This window comes from Pan paniscus, chromosome 9, assembly GCF_029289425.2.
Source record: "Pan paniscus chromosome 9, NHGRI_mPanPan1-v2.0_pri, whole genome shotgun sequence".
Classification (NCBI taxonomy): Eukaryota; Metazoa; Chordata; class Mammalia; order Primates; family Hominidae; genus Pan; species Pan paniscus.
In genome coordinates this window covers 68,133,448-68,146,502 of record NC_073258.2, presented here as the reverse complement: position 1 = coordinate 68,146,502, position 13,055 = coordinate 68,133,448, and the positions used below count along the sequence as shown (strand labels likewise).

General features: G+C 51.4%; 1 protein-coding gene across 6 annotated transcripts in view; it reads left to right on the top strand.

The window, feature by feature from the left end:
• The window catches only part of PC (pyruvate carboxylase), a 112,117-nt gene that overhangs the window by 39,870 nt on the left and 59,192 nt on the right, over window positions 1-13,055 (top strand). The window lies entirely within an intron of this gene.

The following is a 13,055-nucleotide window of genomic DNA, read 5'->3' as shown; positions in this document are numbered from 1 at the left end:
GGCTTGGTTTAGTTCCTCTCTGAGCTGCCCTATTAGAGGAACTTCTGGATAGATGAAATCTTCCAGGGAGAAGTTCTGAATGTTCTGAATGTTGCTGCCCCCTCCTCCTGGGCCTTCTTCACTGGGCTAGGGCTCTGCTTTGAGGCCAGAGTGGGAAGACTATTTGGAGGTCACACGTGTTTGGCGTGGCTTAGGGGGTGAGAAAGCCTTTTATTTATTCTTCTGCCTCTTATCTCCCTACTTATCTCTATACCCACACCCCTAAAAAGAGAATGGCAGAAGTAGATTTTGTTGGGCTGGGCATGGTGGCTCACGTCTGTAATCCCAGCACTTTGGGAGGCTGAGGTGGGCGGATTACTTGAGGTCAGGAGTTCGAGACCATCCTGGCCAACATGGTGAAACCCCATCTCTACAAAAATACAAAAAATTAGCTGGGCTTGGTGGTGCGTGCATGTAATCCCAGCTGCTCAGGATCTCTTGAACCCAGGAGGCGGAGGCTGCAGTGAGCCAAGATTGCGCCACTGCACTCCAGCCTGGGCAATAGAGCGAGACTCTGTTTAAAAAAAAAAAAAAGTAGATTTTGTATATGTTTTTTGAAATAAGGTCTCACTCTGTTGCCCAGGCTGGTCTTGAACTCCTGGGCTCAAGCAATCCTCCTGCCTCAGCCTCCCAAAGTGCTGGTATTATAGGCATGAGCCACCACGCCCTGCCTAGAAGTATAATGTTAATTGCAGTGTTGGTTCTAGTGGACTCAAAACATTATAGTTTGTGTACCTCCCTTCTACAGGACTTGGGAATGGAAAGAGGAATTTTAATTGCCTTGCATGTGAATTTTTCTTTAATGCAAAATTCTTTAAGAGGAGGAAAAAGGATTCTATTTGCTGTTTCTATCACCACCTAGAGGGCTCACAGGCTGCTGTGGGGGAAAGGACTTGGGCATTTGACTAAAGATTTCGCAATTGATGGTGGGTGCTCTATCAGGTATGTGCTAACTTAGGGGAAAGCTAACCAGCTTCCAGTTTGTCCCCTTCCTGCAGCAGGAGGTCCTCCTGGACCATCCCAGGCTCTAGGCTGCCCACGGAGGTCTTTTCCTGCAGCTCACCCCAGGGTATGAGTGCCGTAATCCTAGAAGGCTGAGGCTGGGCTCAGGTGCCTCTTGCCCCAGGTAACCCAAGTTCAGGCCAGATAAATTTCTCCGTTCTTATACAGAATGCCAGGAGTTTTCCAGACCCTTTCCCCTTATCAGTAATTTCATGTCCACCAGAGCAGTGGACAGGCATCATGTAGGTGTTAGACATTCTGAAGCTTACGTCTAGCTAAGGCAACACACATACACAAGACAAGATTGAGGACAGCGTCCAAAGCAACAAACGCAGCCTTCAGAATAGCATCAGTCCTCCCGGCCTGGTTCTAGTTTTCCTTGGAGCTTAGTTCTAGAATTTCAGACTTGACCTCTTAGCTTATCAATTCTCTATGCTCTTGAACTCCATCCTAGGTAGGAAAAAGTGAAGGGTGATCTCTGGAAACCTACGCCAATTTGCATAGACCCTTCTGATAAGTAGAGTGCTTTAATATACATTTCTAAGTGGGGACCAGGTGCAGTGGCTCACAGTTTGGGCCCCCAGCACTTTGGGAGGCCAAGGCGGGGTGGATCACTTGAGGCCAGGTGTTTGAGACCAGCCTCACCAACACGATGAAACCCCGTCACTACTAAAAATACAAAAATTAGCCGGGTGTGATGGCACGCCCCTGTAATCCCAGCTACTCAGGAAGCTGAGGCAGGAGAATCCCTTGAGCCTGTGAGGCTGAGGTTGCAGTGAGCTGAGATGGTGCCACTGCACTCCAGCCTGGGCAACAGAGCAAGACTCTGTCTCAAAGGAACAAAAACAAAAACATTCCTGCATGGGGTGAGGGCTCTTGGTTTGTAGATGATTTGCTCAGGGTCATGACGAACTAGGGCTGGAATCTAGGTTTTGTGCTCCCAAATATTTTATTTTATTTTATTTTTTTTGAGACAGAGTCTCACTCTGTCACCCAGGCTGGAGTGCAGTGGCACGGTCTCGGCTCACTACAAGCTCTGCCTCCCGGGTTCACGCCATTCTCCTGCCTTAGCCTCCTGAGTAGCTGAGACTATAGGTGCCTGCCACCACGCCCGGCTAATTTTTTGTATTTTTAGTAGAGACGGGGTTTCACCGTGTTAGCCAGGTTGGTCTCAATCTCCTGACCTCGTGATCCGCACGCCTCGGCCTCCCGAAGTGCTGGGATTACAGGCGTGAGCCACCACACCCGGCCTTTCTGCTCCCAAATCTTTTGTACTTTCTGTAGTGTCATGCTTTTCTCCCTTCCACGTTTATTGGTTCCCTATCTTTACCCAGTGCCTTCTTGGATCACTGCTCTGTTAGCCTTTGGGGAGACTAAGGTGACTAAACTGTGGTCTCAGGACTGGCAGCTCCTAGGAACTCAGGTCCCCCAGAAATTGAGGTGAGTAATTTGCTGCCTATAAGCCAGATCTGCTTAGATGGTGAAGTCCTCCTTAACCCTGTTCAGAGCACAGACTGCACATACAAAACTGCTTGGCAGGTCGGTCACAGTGGCTCACGCCTGTAATCCCAGCACTGTGGGAGGCCGAGGTCGGAGGATCACCTGCGCCCAGGAGGTGAAGACCAGCCTGGGCAACACAGTAAGAACTCATCTCTACAAAACAATAGTAATAGTAAAATAAAACTGCTTGGCAATGAGCAGGACAGGCTTGCTGTCTACAGCTGTGGGCCTGGCCTGACCTACGCTAAGGGAAAGACCACAGGGGCTGGGCCAAGTGTGGTGAGTGAGAGCTGGGGAAGAGACGTGGCCCCTGCACAGAGCGCATTTGTTCCTGCTGATCCCCTCCAGCAATAGGCGAGTTCCAGCAGAAGCAGTGGCTGAAAGAAACACAGTTGGTGTGTTTGTTTTGGAGGGTAAGGAGGAGGAAGGACCAAAGCAGAGGGAGTGGAGGCTGTAAAGAGCGTTGTAGGAAAGACTGAGACTATGGGAGGGGTAGTTAGTACTGAGCTCAAAGTGCCGAAAGAGGCAGTGGCTATTGCCTGTAAAGGACGAAGAAAGAAGGGAGACAGAACCAAATCTGGGGCCTCAGAGGATTGGGACCAGGCTTCCCCCAACACCATGTGCTTGTCAGCACCAGGATTTTTTGCCTGACTGCCCTCTCTGTTACGTTAGCGTGAGACTTTAGGATAAATCGAGGAAGTCTCGGAACCTGGCATGCCACCTCTGAGGCCTGTGGTCCCTCCCCTGGTAGCTCCCCCTGCGGGCAGGGCCCTGGTACAGCCCTCCATGGATGGAGCAGAATCACCCCTGGAGCCCTTGCTCCCTGCAGGATCACAGGGCACGGAGTGGTCCACAGCTGGCCCTCAGCTCCAGGGGCTGCCGTGTGGCTTAGGGAGACTTGCCTTTGCTCTACAACTGTTTACTGAGCAGGACTGTGTTCTAGGCCGCATGCTTCATGCTGGAGACACAGCAGGGAGAAGGCCTCAGCCATCTCCTGTCATCAGGGGGGACTGGCAGAAGGCCATTCCCTGTTCGATTATAGCTGTGATCATTGCTGCACAGGCAGCGGGTAATGAGTGCCCTAACCCTGCTGGCCCATCAGGGGAAGCCTCCCTCCCACTGTGGTTATCTGCCTCTCGCAGCAGGCAGTGCCTTGCTGTGGAGCTTGGCAGAACATGGGGAACCTTAGGCAGGTTTCAGAGACTCCACCATGCTCTCTGAAATGGAGTGGAGGGCGGGAGGAGCTTATGGCAGCAGCACCCTCCCTCCCTCCCTCCCTGGCTGGAGTCTGGTTGCTGGAGCTGTCTGTTTGCCTTGTGAGCCCTCCCCATTGGCGCATCCTAGGACCCTGCTGACACTAGTTTTTTTGTTGTTGTTGTTTTGTTTTTGAGACAGGGTCTTGCTCTGTCACCCAGGCTGGAGTGCAGTGGCACCATCATAGCTCACTGCAGCCTTGAACTCCCCCAGGCTCAAGTGACTTTCCCACCTCAGCCTCTGGAGTAGCTGGGATCATAGGCACGTACCACCACACCCAGCTAATTTTTTTTTTCTAGACATGGAGTCTTGCTATGTTGCCCAGGCTGGTCTTGAACTCCTGGACTCAAGCCATCCTCCCACTTTGGCCTCCCAGAGTGCTAGGATTACAGGTATGAGCCACCACAACCTGCCTGGCACTACTACTAAACAGTCCCTGGTAGTGTAATTGGAGGCGACGGCAGAAATGACTCGAGGGGACAGGGCCTGTTTGGAGTTGAATTAAATGCCTCCTTGCCTGGCAGTGAATTATCAGTTTGTAGATTATCTGTGTTTGTTCTTTACTTACCTTTTTTGAGCATTTACTATGGGCCAGACTCAGTCCTTCCCTCAAAGGGATCCTGGTAAAGTCTTTCTTTCTTTCTTTTTTTTTTGAGACAGAGTTTCACCCTTGTTGCCCAGACTGGAGTGCAGTGGCGCCATCTCGGCTCACTGCAAACTCTGCCTCCCAGGTTCAAGCGATTTCCTGCCTCAGCCTCCCTAGTAGCTGGCATTACAGGTGCCTGCCACCACGCCCAGCTAATTTTTGTATTTTTAGTAGAGACGGGGTTTCACCATATTGGCCAGGCTGATCTCGAACTCCTGACCTCAGGTGATCTGCCCACCTCGGCCTCCCAAAGTGCTGGGATTACAGGCGTTAGCCACCGCACCCAGCTGCAAAGGCTTTCTTTTTTCCTGGCTTCTTACCTGTTGACCTTACGGAGAGAGAGGGGCAGGAATACGTTGTAAAAATCAAAACAGACCACCCTGTTTTATCCAGTAGGGAGAAAGAGAAAGACCTGCTGACTTACCAAAGTGTTTGGATTGCCCAGGTAGCTTGATAACCCCAGAGAGGAGGAAACGAGACGTACCTGGGCTTTGAGTTCCTAGATTTCTTTTTTGAGGGCAACGTTCTTAGTCCTTCAAACCCATCTTTGTGGCTGTGTGTCCTCAGGGTCAGTAGCAGCCTTAGGCCTGGGCACATGTGGCCCCTGTTCAGACTCTACACCTGAGGGGTACCTTCCTCCAAATTTTCCAGGTCCTCCTCCAGTGCCTGGGGCCGGCTGGGGCTCCCAGTACCATTCTGGCCACGGGTGTTGCAAACCCACCCTGGGATCCTTTGGGGTATTCTCCATCCCTCTACGTTGCACAGGGACAGCAGCTGTTCTGTGGAGTCGTCCTGGGGCCCAGTTCCGGGAGATGGCTGCAGTATTTCTTTCTTTCTTTCTTTTTTTTTTTTTTGAGACAGAGTTTCTCTCTTGTCACCCAGGCTGAAGTGCAGTGGCGTGACCTTGACTCACTGCAACCTCCGCCTCCCAGGTTCAAGAGATTCTCCTGCCTCAGCCTCCTGAGTATCTGGGATTACAGGCACGCCCGGCTAATTTTTGTATTTTTTTAGTAGAGATGTTGGTCAGGCTGGTCTCAAACTCCTGACCTCGTGTTCCGCCCACCTCGGCCTCCCAAAGTGCTGGGATTACAAGCGTGAACCACTGCGCCCAGCCTGCAGTATTTCTTTAGTGGGAATCATGTGAGATTGGGCTGCCAGAATGGTGCTGATGCACTAATTTTGAGTGACTCAAGTTTTTATATAGACAAGTCCCCATAATGTATTTGTCTGGGGCCCCATGCTTCCTAGATCTGCCCAGGGGCCACCCATTGGGCCCTCTAGCTCTGCTTAGCAGCTCTGCGCCTGAACCAGAAAAGAGCATAAGGGCCTATTGTGTGTCCCCAGGGCCTGAATGGTACTTTGTTTTCTGCCTTTGGCGCCACAGGCCAAGCGGCTTTACTACTGCTGCTGCCGTTCTAACAGTCTCGTCTCCAATGAGAAATTCGTTCCCACCCGGGTTTCACATTGTTTTACTGAATATCCTGTGAGGAATGGGCTTTGAGCCAACTTGGGGTCTCATGTGGGTTGCTGGGTGGGGGCTTATCACTGCGGTAATGAGAGAAGGAGCCTTCCCTACCCAGTGACCTCAGCTGTGGCAGGAGGAAGCCCTTCGTTAACATTGAACTAGGGGGCTAAATGGCAGGAAGGGAATGTGGTGGGAATTGTTGGGAGACCCCTCCCCACCCCAGGGTGAACTGAGGCTGGGGGCAGCTGGGCAGAGGCAGGAGCTGATAGTATTTGCCATCCTCTTCCCTTGCTGCTTCTTGCCCTCCTTCCCCAACCATCCCCATTCCCTCTTGGCCCACTCTAGTGGGGAAGCAGGAAAAGGATCCTGTGAATCAAAGCTGCCTATTTTGTGTTGAGGTCAAAGGAATGGAAAGGGTGGAGAGGAAACCAGCGGAGAGCAGGTTGTTAGATTTGGAAGTGCCCACAGGAAGCGGCTGCTCAGCTGAACTCCACCCTTTATGGCTGTCAGTCACGCAGCGCTGAGGTCAGCCATCCCACCTACTCAGTGCAGGAATCACGCCGCTCACCTCGCTGCCTCTTCTTGTGTCCCAGGGTGAAGAAGCTTGTTTGTTTTATTCCAAAATTGGCATTACTTTCTCCCAGGCCAGCAAGGAGTGTCTTCCTAGACTGGTGGTTCTCAAACTAGGGTCCCCAGGCCCCTACAGCTCCTCAAGACGGTTCCAGGGGGGTCTGTGAGTCAAAAGGATTTCCATAACAATACCAAGAGGTTCTTTGACTTTTCCGGTGTGTTGACATTTGCACCCATGGTGCAAAGGCAGTGGTGGGCAAAACTGTTGGGACATCTAGGATTGCGATGGGGATTGTAGGTCAGTGTGGCGAGTATTCCCATCTTAGCAACATGAAGTCTCTGACCCATGAACATGTGGTATCTTTCCTTTCCTTTAGATTTTTAATTTCTTTTGAGGGTCTTTTATAGTTTTCAGTGTATAAGGTTTGCTTTTCTTTTCTTTTCTTTTCTTTCTTTTTTCTTGTATCGCTCTGTTGCCCAGGCTGGAGTGCAATGGCGCGATTTTGGCTCACCACAACCTCTGCCTCCCGGGTTCAAGGGATTCTCCTGCCTCAGCCTTCCGAGTAGCTGGAATTTACAGGCATGTGCCACCACGCCCGGCTAATTTTTGTATTTTTAGTAGAGATGGGGGTTTCACTATATTGGTCAGGCTGGTCTCGAACTCCTGACCTTATGATCTGCCTGCCTCGGCCTCCCAAAGTGCTGGGATTACAGGTATGAGCCACCATGCCCAGCCTAAGGTTTGGATTTCTTTTGCTAAATTTGTTCCTGAGTTTGTATTCTTTTCAATGCTTGTCTTTCTATTAATTTAACTTTATATTGTTTAATCTCTTCCTGTTTACGCCTTCCTTCTTAACTAGACTAAAGACAGGGATGTGTCTTATTTATTATTACTTTTTTAAAGAGGCAAGCTCTGGCTGTGTTGCCCAGGCTGTAGTGCAGTGGCTATTTACAAGTGTGATCATAGCTCACTGCAGCCTCGAACTCCTGCCTCAGTATCCAGAGTAGCTGGGACTACAGGCATCTGCCATTGCACCTGGGTTATGGTGTTGTTGTTTTTTTTTGTCCAGGCTGCTCCTGTAAAGAAGGCTGGTAATTATTATCCCTGGTCTAGTGGGGGAAGAAACTGAAGCCCAGGATGGCGGGGTGACTTGCCTCTTGGCACAGCACTGGTAACAGTAGCAGAGATAGGGCCATGACTGTCTGATTCACATCTCGCAGCTCCTTCCAGTCGCTATCCTACAAGGGACTGACATTCTGTTCTTAGCCTCCCTGAGCTTGTGTCTAGGTCTCTACCTCTCTTGTATTGAGGCCCTAGGGCATGATGGAAGAGAGAAGGACTAAGGCTATTATTACAAGGGCTGACCATTGGGGTCATTTTTTTGGACATCTCTACCGTGCTAGACTCTCGTAGGTATTTCAAAAATACGTTACCTCATTGGGTTCTCATAGCAACTCCACAAGATGGCTCAGATCATTCTGCATTTTATAGATCAGGAAACTAAAGTTCAGAAGGTTACGTAAATTCCCAAGTTGAAGAGCGACTTAAGTGTTGGAGTTGCAATTAAACACAGTTCCCAGAGCTCAAACTGCAGTGCTGGGAGGGGACAACAGTGGGTTTATGTGACTTGTGTGGAGGAGGAAGGACACTGGGGCATTCTGGGACACTGTGAGACTGTCAGCACTAGCGTTGGGTTGGATCAATCCAGAGCCTTTGCTCTCTGGCCTGGAGCTGGTATCACAAAGTGGTTGGTTTGTTGCATCTTTCTAGGGGTCATGGACAGTAGAGGCCTGGAAACCTTAGCCCCTGTGACCCCTGCCCTGCAGCCTTATTCTTTGACAATTAACTCTGGGGGTGGATGCTAATTTGCCACATGCAGATCTTGCTTCCACCGGCCGTATGGTGAGTTCTTAAAGTGTGGGGCCATCACGCTCTCTCTGCTTCCCTATAGCACCTAGTATCTTTTGTGTTACATAGTGGACAGTCCTTACAAGCTTTCCGAATAAATGAAAGAAACTCTACTTCCTTGTCTTGCTCCATAGAAGTCATACGACATCAATGTATGTGTGGCTAGATTTGGGGTGGCAGAGGAGAATGGGGGACCAAGGCCATTAGAAGGATCCATCCAGCTGCCCTGATGGCACAAGGAGCTTTCTGCAGGATGGACCATGAGCCAAGACAAGGACGAGACAGATGCAAGCACTACCCAGAGCTGAGCACAGATCGACTCGTTCTCCACCTGGAACCTCCAGCTGGAAGCCTGGTTCTGTTTGTCACCCAGGACTAACAGTGTTGTTGAGCATGTGAGCGACTCGTTCGCCAGGGCAGCAGCGCATAACCTTGCTACCGTTTAAGCCAGACACTTACTCCCCCCGCTTGTGTTTTTCTCAGATGAAGAAAACACCTATAAAGTCGTCGTAATTGTTGGTTTCAGGGTATTTTACAATTGCATGGAAGGTTAATTGTTGAATTTTTCAACACCAGGCTTTCTGTGTAAATTGAAGACAGCATGGATCATGCTGTGTTGCTCTGCCGCAGTGAGTGGTCAGGCCCCTGCGTCCCCTTCTGCTCATACCCGGTGTTCCAGCCGTACCAAACTGCATGGTTTGTGACCATACAATGGCCCGTGTCCTGGCCACACCACTCTCTTCCCTTTTCCCTTCCCGCCAGTCCTCTGTCACTCACCTTGTCTGTGAGTCTCAACTCCCATGGTTTCCTGATACCTGAGTCCCCTCCTCCCATCACTAGTTCAGCACTGGCGTTTGCTTCCTTTGGCCCCCACCACACTTGGTTTCCCCTCTTTGTTTACGTGTCTAGTGCCTTCCCTGACGTGAGCTCCTGGAGGGCAGGGACTGTGTCTTCTTGTCCGCTCCGGCTCCCCAGTGCTGATGGAGACTCAGGCAGGCTGCGCTGGACCAAATAGGACATGTGGTGGTGATGACATTTTTGGTCCAATCCAGTAGCAGCCTGTGAAATGCTCATTGCAGGCAGAGCTGAGTAAGCTGTGACCCAACTCTCAGGCAGCTTCTCTTCGGGGGGGAGCGGCAGGGACACCTGTTCCGAAGATCATGTCCTGCATGATCTCTGTGTGCTGAGGAATGAAGCATGAGTGGAGATGGCTGGGGTCCATGACGAGTATGACCTTGGGCAAGTCACTGTGAATGGCACTCCTGGGTGAGGCTTAGGCTGAGTGCAGGCTCCATGCAGATACTTCCTCCAGCTCCGGCCCCACACCAGCAGCACACCAGCCAGAAGGCAAATCCCAAGGCGAGTACGGGAGTTGGTGGCACCTCTCTGCCTCCAGCTGGGGAAGAGGCACCCGGTGCCTGTCTGGGTGCTAGGATAAGTACAAGAATTGTCACAACCAGCAGCTGTAGCACTGGACACGGGGAACAGGGACTTTCTGCCATTTCCCACTTTGGCATTCCAGCTGATCCTCTACTCTTTATTCCCAGATAGGGCCCCTGGTTTGAGTCTCATTCTGAGCTCACCTTCCGGGTAGCCCCCTTCCTTCATGGGCTGGAAGGGAAGCAGAAAGCTGCTTATTGTCATCTTGGGAAAAGATAGAGAAGAGGCGGAAACAGAGGTGCCAGTGCTGGTCAGGATCCTGGACCTGAAGGAATGTGCAGGATCCCTCCACCCTGACTTTTCAGTTAACGCGTGTTCTCGGGGACATCGGGGTGTTCAGACCTCTGCCTGGCTTGGATCAGGGCACACTTACGTTCCCGTAGCAGGCTCAGCCTACCCGCTCTCTTCAGATGCCAGCTCCTGTCACACAGTGAGCGCGCCGAACCATGCAAGACCTCCGACCAATTAGCCTCGGGTTCGGGAGGCCAAGCAAAAGATCTAACAGTGAGCTATTGACTGTGCCTCCTCCAAGGAGCTGGTCAGAGCTCAGCCTGGTGTTTTGCTTCCTTGCGATGGTGGGGTGGTACCCAGTAGGTGGGAACTCTGTTCTGGCTTCTGACTGGGGTGGCCTTTAGGATAACACTTTGTTGAATGAACTGAGCTAGGTGGTTTCATAGTATGTTCAACCATGTGAACATCTGCTTGCTGATAAATCGTACTGGGTCACCAGCTCACACTAATCACCAGGTAACATGTGCCCTGGTGAGGGATCCAGTCTTCTGGCCCTGTGGGGAGACAGGCCCATGATGTCACCAGTTCCCAGGTGGACAACCCAAGGCATAGTGAGGTCTCGGCAGGAAGGAGGAAGACATTAGACTCCTTCTTTTTTCTTCTCCCCATTGAATCTTCTGCCCCTTTCCTTAGGCCAGATGCCCTGTCTCTCTCCTGGCTGGCTTTCCCAGCCCTGGCCCTGGCCCTCCCTTCTTTGTGAAACTCGAACACCACTGCCCTTTCATCTTTCCACCAGAACTTGTGAGCAGTGGCTTTTGACCGCCGCTCTTCCAGCTCACCCCTGACCTGGTGTTTGTTTTTTTATCCTTCCCTCAGTCTACTCAAGGCCCACCCCTAAGCCAGAGATTGGCTCCCAAGCAGCCTCTCTCTCCTGGGAGCGGTAAAGGAGGGGACAGTTCTGGAAAGTCATTGACAGGGGATTAACCTAGAACATCAATTATAAACAGGCAGCAGGCCTCAGGCCCAGACTTGGGTGTTCCAGGAACAGTGTGGCCTCTCTGGAACTCTGCAGACCAACTGCCGTGGTAAGAGAACCGACTTTCAGAGGCCTCTAGGCACTTTGTCCTGGGTAGGGGTGCCCACACATCCTGGCCATTGTTGCTCTTCCCTCTGGAACTTGGCAGCTTTCTAGCAGTTAGAAGAGCAGAGGGTAGAAGGATGGGAACAGTCCTTAGAGAACAGGAATCCAGGGGAGGGTTGGACTAGATCATTTCTCAAGAGCTGTGGGGACTGTTCTGGTCAGGCATGGGCAAGCTGAGGGGCAGGAGGTAGGCAAACCCTACTTGACCTGAGAACAGATTTGTTGTTGTTTTGTTTTTGTTTTTGAGTCTCGCTTTGTCATCCAGGCTGGAGTGCGGTGGTATGATCTCGGCTCACTGCAACCCCTGCCTCCCGGGTTCAAGCGATTCTTCTGCCTCAGCCTCCCGAGTAGCTGGGATTACACGTGTGTGCCACCACGCCCGGCTAATTTTGTATTTTTTGTAGAGACGGGGTTTCACCATGCTGGCCAGGATGGTCTTGAACTCCTGACCTCAGGTGATCTGCCCGCCTCGGCCTCCCAAAGTGCTAGGATTACAGGCGTGAACCACTGTTCCTGGCCGAGAACAGGTTTTGCCTGAGACCTTGGACAGAAGACCTTGGCCATGGATCCAAGAGCTCTGGGCCAGAACACCCTTGCATGATGGTGACAGTTGAGGGAAAGGCCACGTGGTTCCTTGTGTAAATGGCATGGCTGCCAGTGGTCACGGGGAGGCCCTGCTCATAGTTCAGCACCAGCCGGCCCTTCATGTGCTGTGCTCCAGCTCCCCAGCCGGCTCAGTCCTTCACAAAATGCCCTGGAGTTACAGAACAGAAAGGCCCGGCTTTCCTTTAGGAATCTGGGAAATAGGAGGGCTGAGGTCATGCCCTGTTCAACATGTGAGGCCTCCCAGACAGCATTGCAGGAAAAACATGTTACTACCCGTATTTTGGGAGACCAGACCTCTGGCGTTTGAATAGGACTCACTGCTCAGATCTAAGGGGAGAGAACATCTCCCATTTTGAAGAAAACCTTTTCCTCAGTTTAGGAGGAGGAGAAACTGATCAGGTTCCAAATGGCCTCTGGTTCTTTAACTGCAAACAGGCCAGGCTCCCTGCCAGGTCATGGGATAACAATCCAAGGAGAGGGGAGAGATGCAGTGTGCATGTGTGTGTACATGCGCATGCTCATAGGGGGAAAGACTGGGGGGATGGAGGTGACGTGGACATCTGTGTATGCTTCAGCTCTATTTCCCTCTGCTTAGTCCCAAACTGCTCGGGATTAGCAATTGTTAAGAACATGCCTTTCTCCCCACCCCGGGAGTTCTAGGCCAGGGGTGGAGGGATTGAGCACCATGGCTTTGTTCTCTGTCAGGTGGTGCCTTTCTCTGTGACACCGAGGGAGACCTGCCATCAGGAGGGAGTCTGAGGCCAGGAGACAGTACTTACCGATCAGGATGGATCTTTGGTCTTGTTTGTGTGCTTGGTTTCCTGGCTGGAATGAAATGTCAGTTTCATGAGGACAGGGACCTGTTCTCTCCTGCACAACTTTCTCTCTGATGACCCACAGTGCCTGGCATGTTGTAAAGGCTCGTTCAGAAGTGACTGAATGAATGAATGCATACTTTTTAGGCGGGGCTGCATATCGTTCCCTTAAACCTCCTGATTCATCTTCCGTTGCTTCCGTGTCAGCTTCTCACTGGGTCATTGTCTGCTTTGGTGCTGCCCTTCCCCACAACTTTGAGAGTTCATGTTACTGCAGGCTCCCCGCCCGCCCACCTCTGCCTGAAACTTCTCTTTTGGGCTCCTGTGCTGTGACATACTAGCAGTATTTGTTTGCCCCTCTTAAGACCATCCCTTCAGTTTCATTCCTGCCTCAGTTTCTCCTCCTCACATTTCTGCTGTTCCACCTCTGCTCCTGT